This window comes from Sorex araneus, chromosome 5 (genome assembly GCF_027595985.1).
Source record: "Sorex araneus isolate mSorAra2 chromosome 5, mSorAra2.pri, whole genome shotgun sequence".
NCBI lineage: Eukaryota > Metazoa > Chordata > Mammalia > Eulipotyphla > Soricidae > Sorex > Sorex araneus.
In genome coordinates this window covers 112878314-112890672 of record NC_073306.1, presented here as the reverse complement: position 1 = coordinate 112890672, position 12359 = coordinate 112878314, and the positions used below count along the sequence as shown (strand labels likewise).

At 43.7% G+C, this 12359-nt stretch overlaps 1 protein-coding gene across 2 annotated transcripts in view; it reads left to right on the top strand.

Annotated features, from left to right (window-relative positions):
* Positions 1-12359, top strand: part of ZFAND3 (zinc finger AN1-type containing 3) — a 302188-nt gene that overhangs the window by 248564 nt on the left and 41265 nt on the right. The gene's annotated exons all lie outside the window — the stretch shown is intronic.

Here is a 12359-nt window from a genome sequence, read left to right as displayed (position 1 = left end):
TAAGATATATAAAGAAAGAAATGGGGGAGGGAGAAAAAATAGAAGTGATAAACACAAGAAAGTTTTTTAAGAGACAGAATCTTAGAAGCATTAGTTTCCTCTAAAAGAAGAAGACAGTGCAGGATAGACTTTTCTCTTTTAATGTATAAACGGTGGAGATAAGATGAACTCGAGTTAATACCAGAAGGTCATCCTCTTCTGAATAAATAGATAATGTCATCAGTAGCAGCAGAGAAATGAGGCTGTAAGGGAAGAACTATTGTGGGCTGAGAAGAGAAAATAGGATTTTCTGGAAGTAGCTCGCTTAAGTTGTCATTAAGAGTTTAAATTTATAGTGGTGGTCCAGACTTTGGTCACTGTATTTGGCCAAAAGGAAAAGAACAGAGAGAATAAATGATGGCATACTATTTTGTTTTGAGCCACATGCAACTATGCTCAGGGCTTACTCCTGGCTAGATGCTCAGGGATCATTTCTGGCGTGCTCAGGACACATGCAGCCAGGGATGGAGTCGGTCTCTACTGTGTGTTCAAGGCAAATGCCTTGACTCCTGTATTATCTCTCTGACTCCTATTTTTGGGGGAGGTGAGGGAGCTTTGTGAGTCACACCTGGTGATGCTTAGGGGTACTCATAGCTCTGCACTCAGGCATTACTCCTGGGGGTACTCAGGGGACCCTTTGGGATGCTGACTGAACCTGGATCTGCTACATGTAGGACAAACGTCCTCCCCACTGGACTATCGTCGCTCTGGCCCCTCTGGCTCCTATTTTGTTACACTATTTTTGCAAACAATAATAGTAACATTTGCTAAAGCAACACAGGCATATATCTTGTAAAAGGATAGTTCACAAGAGAAATGATAGTCTAGAGATAGTTTCATTCTGAGAAACCAGTTGACCTTTCTCAACAGTTTTTATTTTAGTAATCACTTTTGTCAGTTACCTTGTAACCGTGAGGCAGCAGAAGTGCTTCTGTGCCTACTCTCGAGACATCAGCTGGTTTGAAATAGGGAAATTCAGGTCACACAGTTCCTTAGGCCAGTGTTCTGTACGAATGGGTGGGGAGAGACGGCTGGGGGTGGAAGGTAGGTGTAGACACTAAGATGCGTCCCCAGCACCCCTCGTGGAAGCAGCCCCTCCTCATTCTTTCTGTCAGCTATATTTGTACTTTGTATATTGTCTTGATTGGTAATTTACTTACACTCTACAGCCTATAGACAAGCAGATCTCCCTTGCTTTGTCTATAAATTGTTGATAAAAATGAAACTTAGCAAATGACACATAATATTTTGACTCTTTAAATGTTTTCCCTGCTAGGCAACCAATAGAAATAAAGTTCTTTTTCTGTGGGTTTAGTATCACTGAAAGAGAATTTTCCTTCATCAAAGCCAGATTGTTTTGAGGGACCTTCCTGCTAGTGCCTGTGGTATGTTGGGACCAGCTCCCAGCAGTTCCTTGCCAAGGGGCAGCCCATCTGGTGCTGGGGCCTGAAGATGCTGTGTTGCCTCTGCTTGTCATTTTTTTTATAAGTAGCATATGGGTTCTTTTTTAATGTTTCTTTAGACCTCTAGATTCTTGTTGAATTTGTGTTGGTAACCATCCTTGGGTGCTTCTCCTGGACGTGCCCAGGTCACCATGTGGTACCAGGGGTCAAGGCCAGGGCTTCTACATGCAGAACATGCACTGCAGCAGTACCCCATTTCCCTGGGTACTGCTGGATCTTTCAGCGTCATGTTTTTATCCTTGGTCTTCTAAAATTTGTAGTCAAGCGTCCAGTGGTCATCCTTTCTGCCCAGACCCCTCCCCACCCCCGTCTCCCAACTCAAGGTGCTTGGTAGGCCACTAAGATCTGAAGACTGAGAAGGGTCTTTGGTATTTCCCCCCAGCTCCAGTTTTCTTTTTTTTTTCTTTCGACTCCTACCCTAGGTGCGTACCTGCTTGGTTGCTCCTCTTTCTCTTCGTTCCTTCATAGTCTCCGTCACCTGTTACTGAGTGATCCTGCCGACTGCCAACCTTCTTTTGATTATCATTGAGTAATCATTGTTTTAATCAGCTTGTTCTCAAGGCTTCCTTTTCGTAGTGTCCTTTTCCCACTTGTAAATGATAGTTATTATGTAGTAATATCTTCTTTTACATTAATCAGTTATAAATTTATTTTCCCCTTTGCCGAACTGTCTGTGATTGCATGAATAATAGTAGTTCCAACCATAGAGTTGTTGTGAGGAAAATAAGATAATGCATGTAAGGTATCTAACCAAATAAGGGCTAGAGGGAAAGTAACAGGTTAGGATGCACCTTGTATACACCTAACTCTGGTTTAACCCTCAGTACTAGCATCTGCCCACCCCACCCCCACATCACTGGTTGCCTTGGGGGGGATCCTGAGCACCTAGGGCCTGAGCACTGCTGTTTGGAAGGTTCTTCCGTACTCCCTTCGATTAGAGTGCCTAACAAAGCATCTGATGAGTGCTCGGTGTAGCTATTCCCGATGGACAGGAAATGTCTGATGATTCAAATGAAAGGATAGTGAGGAGGGGAAATCTTGAGAGTAGAGAAGAAAGTGAGAAAGAACTCGTATACCTCAGTCTGGTTAGAATAAAAATAGATGAAATCAGAAACTGGTATTTGAGGACCCCAAACTAGGCATATTTGAGTGTGAGCATGGAAGAGAGTTGGTGGCTGGTGAAGTCAGCCGCACGTGTTGGAGCAGGTGAGGACTAATGTCAGGGGCCTGAAAGACTCCATCCAAGACAGTGGGGCCGCAAAACGGGGAAAATCAAAGTTTCTTTTTATTAAGCTTTGTTTTGTTCATAGGCGTTATTTTAAAGAAGAAGCAAGGTGTGTATTGGTGGGAAATAGTTCTTATAGAAATGTCAGAAGCTTGCCTTCCAAAAATGAATACTCAGGAAACAATTCTGTGTTCTTCTATAATTCCTCTTCTGAGGAAAATCACAGAGGGTTAAAAACCACAGAGGGTTGATAGCTTTTCTGTGATTGTTACATTTAAACCAACAACACAAGAGAGATTTTAGCCAAAAAATCCATTTCTCAATGGTTAAAAATCAGCTGGTTTAACATTGGAAGCATCTTTGTCTGGGGGACTTCATATTGTGATTTCTTATCTGAGCAGCCAAGAGCCTCTGTGGCTCCGTTAGCCAGCCCCACACTTCATATGTATAATTATTTTTAGTGTATACACATATTCTGCTATAAATGCTTATTTGGTTTTATGTTCCCTGCCGTTCTGAATTCTCTGTTTCATTACCAGTATCCACCTACAGAGTTTCGGAAAGTTATTCCCAAATAGCAGAACCACAACTCAGAATTTTAAATAAACCACATCTCTATTAGCTCAATGGGCAGGGGGATTAGTTACATGCTATTTATTTCCCACACCCATCCACCCTTTCAAAACCTATTTTAAAGGTATACATATATAAACAAGAAATAGAGTATTTAGTTCAGATTGTGTTATTTTTGTTGTTGTTGCTTTAGCAAATAAATATGTGTATATGTGTGTATATGGGGGGGGGGGGCGGTATTTCCTCAGCAAGATTGTATTCCTAGCAAGACAATATAGTCTTTCAGATTTTTACATAAAATGTGGGCCAATATTTACTTTGGAAAGAATATATAGTAACTGTGTCCTCAATATCATCAGATACATTCTCTGACACCGTATCTATAAACAGGACAATAGCTAAGGAAAGCAGGTCCTTGAACAGTGTTCTTTTGTTTGTCTGGGCTTACTTTGCCTCATGCCATTATACATAAATTAAGACTTGCCATAGTTTAGAAGTTGAACAAATCTTCCCTAAAGATAGCACATTACCGCTCAAATGATATGCCCCAGAAAGCAGCATGGGAGTTGGGTGGGCGGAACTTGTGGCGAGTGCCCAGCCCCCCACTTCATATGTATGATTATTTTTAGTGGGCGGCCTTCACCGCAGCAGTCTGCCAGTAGCCGGTGGCACCTGTAACTGAGAAGGGGTCATAGCCGCTTCTTCATTGGCATCCTGTTGATGAATCCATTTCTGGAAGATGAAAATCACATCTTAAGATCTTGGTGATTATCCTTCCCGCTAAGACACTTGCTGTAATTGGTACAGTTATAAAAATGGGTCATTCTTGAGATTTGAGGAGGTGGAGACTGAGTGACATGTAAAGCCTCTGCCCGATCACTCAGGTGTACTTAGAGAGGTTCGACTTCCCTGCCAGCCTGAGGGAGCCTGTGAGCGCTGCCCTTGCTGAACCCGTGTGACCTGCACGGCAGCAGTCCCCGAGTCTCTGGGGAAGGGGTCAGCGGAACTCGAGCTACTCTAGGAATAATCTCTGCAGAACTCTTGTATCTGGTTTTTCAGCAGCTCGTTTTGCAAGTGGGATTATTTTACACCTGCTTTCTTAGTGCAGTTTTCTTCAGTCCTGTACACACTTGGTAGAACCCGCACTTATAAAACCCCTAGTAAGGAACATTGATGGTTTCATTCAGACAAACAGGGTGTGGTTTGGGCAGAGAAGGCAAGTCTCTCTCTGGGCACACTTTGTCCTTTTGTGTTAGGTTTTAATTTCTGGTTCAGTTAGCCTTACAGCAGAAAAAATTTAAAATGGGGCACAGCAAATTTGTTTATAGGATGAAGGATTGCTTTGTAATGAGTTAAAAGACTAGATTTTGAGTGGAAGAAACTTAAATAGTAGGTAGAGAAACTGAATTAAGCTGGAGCTAAATTAGAAACAAAAATAGTTTAAAAACAAATCAGCTATTTAATTTTAGTATCTACTTATTTATGCATTCAAGCTGAATTTTCTGAATAGCAAATAAAGGTTCAAACTTTTACCCCCACCCTTCCATTAAACTGGGAGCACAGCACGGGGTCATAGCCACTCCCTGCAGGTCATCACTGTAGGAACCGGGCCCGTTGCAAAGGTACTTGGATTATCAGGCTCGTCATTAGAACTTCTGTTGTGGAGCACCAACTAAATTTAGTTGATTCTGTCCCTGCCCCTCATGCCATGGATTGTAAGTCACACAAGCACATTAATTGGAATATTTTAAATGCCACAGGGAAAGTAGTTGAGCTTCATCGAGGAAAATGATTTGCCTGGAAGTATTTAACTTAGCAGGGGTGGAGCCCCCCCGGCTTCGGGTTGTCTGAAGCCCATGGAGTCTTGTGGGCCAGCCCTGGTCCAGGCTAGGACAGATATGATGCTTCTTTTGACTGCTTGCAGCCTGCCTGCCTGTACTGCGTGGCTTCCGAGTGATGTAATGTCCAAATGGCCCTTGGTGGAAAAACTGTTCCCTCCCCCTGGTCTCTGTATATGTTTTTAACAAGTCATTAAAATGGAATTAATGCCACTTTATTCTTCACTCATATATCTACATTCTTTACCTTTATAGTTACATGAAAATGAGTGTGTGTGTGTATAGACACTTCATGGATTCTTTTAGGTTTCTCATTGCTTGGGTAGATGAAGGTAAAACGTGGCTTGGGGCCTCCGAGTCAGTGCAGTGCGCTGGGGGCTTGTCTCTCACCCTTTTCTGTCTGTGACACTGCCAGGCGTCTCCCTAGCACGGACCCGGCTTAAACCCTGGGCCCCTCCTCGTGTCCCCTTCCCCACTCCCAAGGACAAAGAAAAGAAAAGGTAGCGGATCTTAATTTTTATTTAATATTATTTTTGTTTTCGGGTCACACCTGGCAGTGCTCGGGGCTTACTCCTGGCTCTGTGCTAAGGGAGATCATTCCCGACACGTTCAGGAAACCTGGGTGCCGGGGATCAAACTCAGGTCTGCAAGATAAGCATCCTCCCAGCTGTGCTATTTCTCAGACCCTAGTCTTTTAGGAGAAGCTAGTCAAGAATACTCTGGGCACTGTATGCTTTAGAACCTTCGTGGTCATCCTTTATGATAAGGAACAAATTAAGAGACTTGTGCCGTTTCTGAGAAGTAGGGCTCCCTTTCAGATTTCTTAACCTTGCTGCTCGCCCTGATTTGTCTCGCTTTAATAGTGCTACCTTATTCTGTACCCTGCTGGTGCTGTAAATGTAATCATTTTTAAAAATCAATGCATTGTGATGTTTTTGAACTCCAAAATACCCTATCAAGTTATAAAAAGGAAAGCTTATCTGTTGAGTGTAATTTGTCAGTTACGGTGAGTAACTGAAAAATCTATGGGGAGAGTAATCGGGTTTAGTTGGCAGGCAGGACGGCTCTTGCTAATGGAGAAGCTAAGACAAGGAAGTGGTGGCCAGCCAGTGCCAGCTGCAAATGCCAGCTGCATACTGCTGGTCCAACAGGGCCTACTGACCAGCCGGCTCTTTGTGGGATCTAGGTCCTGGCGACACTATGTGAATTGTGCACTCACTTGGCATCTAACAAACAGGGATGGTGAGTGCAGTTTCTCAGGGGGACCCGGGTGGTTTATGGGTTCCCACCCTCATCTGTGCCTTTTGTAAGGGGCTGGTATATGAACTACCAGGGTGTTGAGAAAAAGAAGGTTGACGTCAGCCTTGGGGGCCCAGGTGAAGGCGAGAAGTCATGTTTTACCTTTTCTGACCCTTAAAACAAGTAAAATTTCAAATGAAAAGGACTGACTTTTCTTTTGCTCTTCGGGGAATTTTTTCTTTTGCTATTTGGATAAACTGTTTTTCTTTTGTAATCTACCAAAAAAATGCTACAGATAATCAGTAAATAAACTTTTATAGACAGTGGTTTATTTTTTATTTAAAACTGATTTCAGAGGAAGGAATTTGGGCCATGTGATTATGCTTGAGAAATCACTCCTGGAGATATTTAGGATATTAGGAGACTGCATGTGATGCCCGGGATTGAACCGGCATCAGCTGTGTTCAGGGCAAGCACTTTAACCCCCTGAAGACAACTGTTTTTAATAACATGACGGGAGGGGCGGGGAGCAGTAGAGCTGAGCCAGACAGATGGCTCGGCGGACTCGACTGCATGCTTTGCCTGTAGGGAGCCCAGGTTTGAGCCCAGCAGTGCATGGTCCTCTGGGAGCAGCCCCCAAGGAGCTCCCAAGTGCCACCCAGCTCCCCACCCCCAAGGTCTCTTCATATGGGAGCTAAATCCGTTCAGCAGAGATAAGCTTCGAGAAATTGCACCATCATATTTGGAAGAGAAAAGTCTAAGTGGAACGAGAAGGTGCTTGTTTTCATTCCCTCACTCGGACCGGTGTCTGCCTGCTCAGCTCGACCTCGGAAGAAGGTGGGTCTTTGTATAGACAGGAAGAGGCACAGCCTCCCGTCCCGCCTCCCAGGCCAACGTCACCTGTGTTTCTTCATTTTAAAGTTGGGGCTATGATAGTACCACCTCATCGTCTTGTTTTTTTGTTTGTTTTTTGTTTGTTTTTTGCTTTTTCGGTCACACCCGGCGTTGCACAGGCGTTACTCCTGGCTCTGCACTCAGAAATTACCCCTGGTGGTGCCCAGAGAACCATATGGGATGCTGGGAATTGAACCTGGGTCAAATAATCTGCCAAACCGTACCAAGTAGGTATGTTCTTCGTTTGGACAATAGGAGAAACTTAAGTTGAAGTTTACTTTTTTTTCTTTTTTTTTTTTTTGCTTTTTGAGTCACACCCGGCAATGCATAGGGCTCAGAGGACCATATGGGATGCTGGGAATCGAAACTGAGTCGGCCGCGTGCAAGGCAAACGCCCTACCCGCTGTGCTATCGCTCCAGCCCCAAATTTTACATTTTAACTTAAGGAATCTCTCCTTTCATAGTCACCTACTGTAATGAGTGACCTGAAATGGGCTTGGACAGAAGATAGTCTTCATATGAGCGTATACACATACACACAATCGTACTTGATATTCCTGACAATAATGGAAATGAACAGCAGCTTGCCCAGGGGTCAACAGTGGCACATAGGGAGAGGGAAATGGCATGAGGGACCCTTGTGGTGACAGAAATATCCTAACTTGTATCAGAACCAATATTCTGACAGTGTATACTGAAATTTTGTAAAATTGCTGCTATCTGGGGAAAATGGCAACTGAGTAAAAAAAGAATATGTGGAATTTCTCTGTTGTTTCTTTTTTTATATAATTACATGAACCGACAGTTACCTTGGAATACTTCAGTTAATGTTTTAAAATGTGCTTGCCTGGTAGAAATTGCCATTTCAAACATTATCAACGAGCCCTGGAACATGGCTCAGTCGTAGAGTTTCATGCTTACATGTGTGAGGCTCAGGCTCCATCCTTGGTACAACCCCCGTCCCTAAAAAAAAAAAAAATGAGTGACTGAAAGCCTGGGGATAGCTCCGTGGCACAGTGCCTCCCTATAAGCATGAGACCTGAAGGCTGATCCCCTACACAGCCCCACAATGCACTGTATTCCACCCACGTCACAACTAAAAGCTGTTACCCCCAGTGAGCACCACGACCAGCATGTGCAGTCCCCAGTAGATGCCGCCAGCAGACGTGAGTACAGGCGTCACCATGAAGGAGCCACAGCCAGATGTGTCCAACAGTCCCCGGGAGGGAGGGGCGGAAGAAGGGAAGGAAGAAATGCTTTTTAAAGTATGTCTTTTTAAAATCCCCTATTTGTGCAGACAGAAAGGAAAACAGCCTAACTGGGAACATAGTGAGATGCTCAGATGTTTATGTTGATAAGCCAGTTGGGCCTAAAGAAGCGAGATAAACAACAGCTTCTAAAACAAAACACTAACTACTGTTCTCCAAATGCTTTTGCTCCCAATCCATTAAATCATTTAAAAATTAATAAGACGGGGCTGGAGAGAAATTGCAGAGGCTAAGGTGCGGTGCTGGCCTGGCATGCAGCTGGTCTCCCGAGCACCACTGGGGTGTGGCCGAACCCTGCACCCCAATTTATGAGTTTTGGTACAGAGAAGGTAGATGGATTTTAACTTACCTACAAACTGTGTTCTAAAAAAACAGGCCTCACAGGAAATAAAGTGGGGAATGACAAATGTGAGCTTAAAAAAGTCATGCTATATCCAGTGTTGTTCTTAAATTCAGTTTCCTTTTCTGATCTTTGCTTTTTCAACTCTGTTCACCCCCAGCAGAGCTTTTCAGTTCTACATTTTGTGTCCGTAGTGTTCTGTATTACCATATCACTCTGCTCTCGGTGTGTTGGGTACACACCCCCTTGATGGGAAAGATCCTGCCGTACACAGTTCTGGTGTGACCAGAGCCCAACAGACATTGAGCACTTAAAGAGTAATGAAATTATACTGCCATGACTCTGAATGAAGAGGCCGTGAAACTAGAGGCCCAGATCAAGCAGATCAGAAAAGTATGATCTTAATTATGGTACTTATGATACATTATGCTACTTAATGAGATTGTGGTTGTTTTTGACATAAACTTCCTAAGCTTTTTGCCTTAATTTTTTTTTAATCTGGTGCATTTTTTCTTTAGGCTTAAATAAGTAATTAATGCTGGGAATGTGGCTGAGCACTATAGCACATACCTTCCATATGAGTCTCTGGATTTGATTCCCAGTGCCAGAGAAATATAAAATAAGGAATAAGTTTGGAGAGCTGAGTGGTTAATCAATGAAATGATGTCTTAGAAAAACAGTAGCAGCTGTAAACTCAGTCCGCAGGGGAGGACTAGTTACTGTAAAGGAGGTAGTTGGACAGATACTTTTAGTCTTCTGGAACCAGGTTTAGTCACAGGGAATGCCATCACACTACAGGGAATCACTGAAACGAGTGGCTAGCTTATTTCTTAATGTTCTAAGCTTCTGTTTCTTGTCAAAGCTCAGATGAACTGTCTCAGTCTCCTGGTTGCGGCAGGGATGCCGTAGAGGGGGCTGGAAGAGCTGCCTTCTCTTCCTGCCAGGACACAGGGTGACCAGGGTTCAGATTAACGGCCCTTTCTCACCTGTGCCATCTCTACAGCCATGTGAATTTCTCAGGTGCTTGCTGGAAGTTTTGATTTCTGGATCTGTACATCTGGAAGAGATGTACCATTTAAATTGTCTTTTCTTAGCAGTTATATGATGACATTGAAAATAAGGAATGAACAAAAGGAAGAAAAGGGTTGAGGGGCATATTGATTATTGACCATGGAGACTATTTAAATATGCACCATTTTAAGTGACATTTTGGTCATGTAAGAACAATTCCCTTATCATTGGATGTGTTTTGTGTGGAGTGTTTGGGGATGGGAATAGTAATCTCGTACCAGCAGTGATTAGGAGTTGCTCCCAATGATGTTTGGGGGCCATGGGTGTGAGGGATCCAAGTAGTGTCAGACTCTTAACCCCTGGACTGCCATAACTCTTTTAACTCTCTCCCACTCTCTTTATGAAGGTTTTTTTTTGGTTTTTTTAGAAAGTGGAAAAGTTTATTGGAAGGTAGAAGAGAGGAAAAGTGACTCACCATTTGGTGAGGAACTTAGCATAGGACTAAGTTCTTTATGGAGTATTTTGATGCATACAACTTTATAATGACAGATGGTTGGGGGAATGTAAGCGTTGCAGGACTAGATCAAACTGTGTCAGATTAACAGTGATTGAATCTAAATGCAGTGAACACTGGGTGTTGCTTACACTAGTCTTTGAACTTTTCTGTATCTGAAATGTTGACTTATAAAACAATCAGTTGGGTGAAGACTGACTACTTGCCCCTGAGGTTGGAAACTGGGTAAGAATGTCCTTTCCTCTGCACTCCTACTGAGCAGCCCCATTCAGGAAGCCCATCCCCTGCATGAAAGAAAGGTACACCGATCAGAATGAAAGAAAACCCTTCAGGGGGAAACTTCCGTTAGAACTATTGGACTCTGGTTCCTGATTTTATTCCAGATTATTTTATTCAGTGGAGAGCTGTTCTCCCATGGTCTGTTAACTTTTTCCTGCCTGATCCTCTGATGAATCATAATCTGCTGTCACGGCGTGCCACCAAATCAGCTTCCGGCTTCCCATCCTGACGGAATCAGAGGAAAGATGGGCTGTGTGGAGCCAAGAAATCAGATCCAGATCTTTCAAGCATGCCTTTTGAGACATGTGAAGAAAAGATACGTATTACCCTGACACATATCCTCCAGGTATTTTTTGCTGCTCTTTAAGCTCTGTTTAAAAAGTGCCTACAGAAGTAGTTGGCACAGTGCTGCACAGGGACACAGTCCGATGGGGATGGGGATGCCTGGAAGGCATCCGATCCCAATACAGAGAGGAGGGCCAAGCCCCAGGAGGGCAGGCTCTCAGAGAGGAGGGCCGTGACCCGAGGAGGGCCAAGACCCCAGGGGGCAGCCCCTCTCCGGAGCTGCTGCTCTGTCCTGAGCAGCCACCGGGCCTTCTAGTTTGTGTTCTGTTAGGAAGGAAGAGTCGGGATGTGTTTTCTCCTGCAGGTTGTCCTAGGAAGGAGACCTTTGGCCGTCTCTGTAGTAAAGAGCCAGAGCAGATAACCAGCAGGAAAGGCGTGGAGGGGGAAAGACCGATTAATGCCTTCAGACCAGTGCTCCCTCTCAGTTTGAAGACAACTGGTCATTAAAATAGCTAAAGGGGGCGTAGATCAATGGATGCAGCCAGACCTTGCACACAGCTTCAGTCACCAGCAACCTGTCTGGTCTCCTGAGCCCCTCCAGGAGCACTGCGTCCTGAGCACTGAGCCAGGAATAAGCCGTGAGCACTGCTGGCCGTGGCCCAAAAACAAAAAAAATAGTGATCTAAGGCGTGCTATGCTAGGTGTATTTCTAGTAGGTTTATTTCCATATCATACATCAAATGAAAATTATGTTCACCACAAAAATTTTAATAATCCACCTCTTCCAAAAACTCAGATTTCTTTCTCTGTTCACTTTCTCTGGCCTCTTAATAGGTGTGTTATTTAAAAATATTCTAAAGCCATTAAGAAGATGTGAAAGGAAGGGAAATCCCAGGTGGATAAAGTGGAGAAAACAATGGATAATTGGAGGGTTTTCTCTTCTGAAGTCTTTCATGGTGCACAGAGTGAAGTTCCAGGAAAGAATTAATAAAATTCCTGCATAGTTTCTAAAAGCAAAGCATGTAAAAAATAATAATAATAACCACATAAAACAGAGTGGGGAGGGGATTTTTTTAAATTTTGTTGGTGATTTTTGTTTGCTTCTTTTTGGTGTTGGGTCCACATCTGCAGAGATGGCTCAGGGAGGGGGCTCGGAGGATAATATATGCTGCCAGGGATGAAGCCCAGGTTGGCTGGGTACAAGGCAAGCACCCTTCACTCCATACTAGTTCTTCACCCCCTAAACAGATGTTTTTCAGGTGTTTGGGTTTTTTTTAAATCACTTTTTCCAATGAGAATGTGTTTTCATGGATACAGGTTTTAGTAGTTTAAGCTCCTTTCAAAAATGGTGGAAGGAAAGAGAGCGGTGATGTGTGGGGCTCATTAATTAC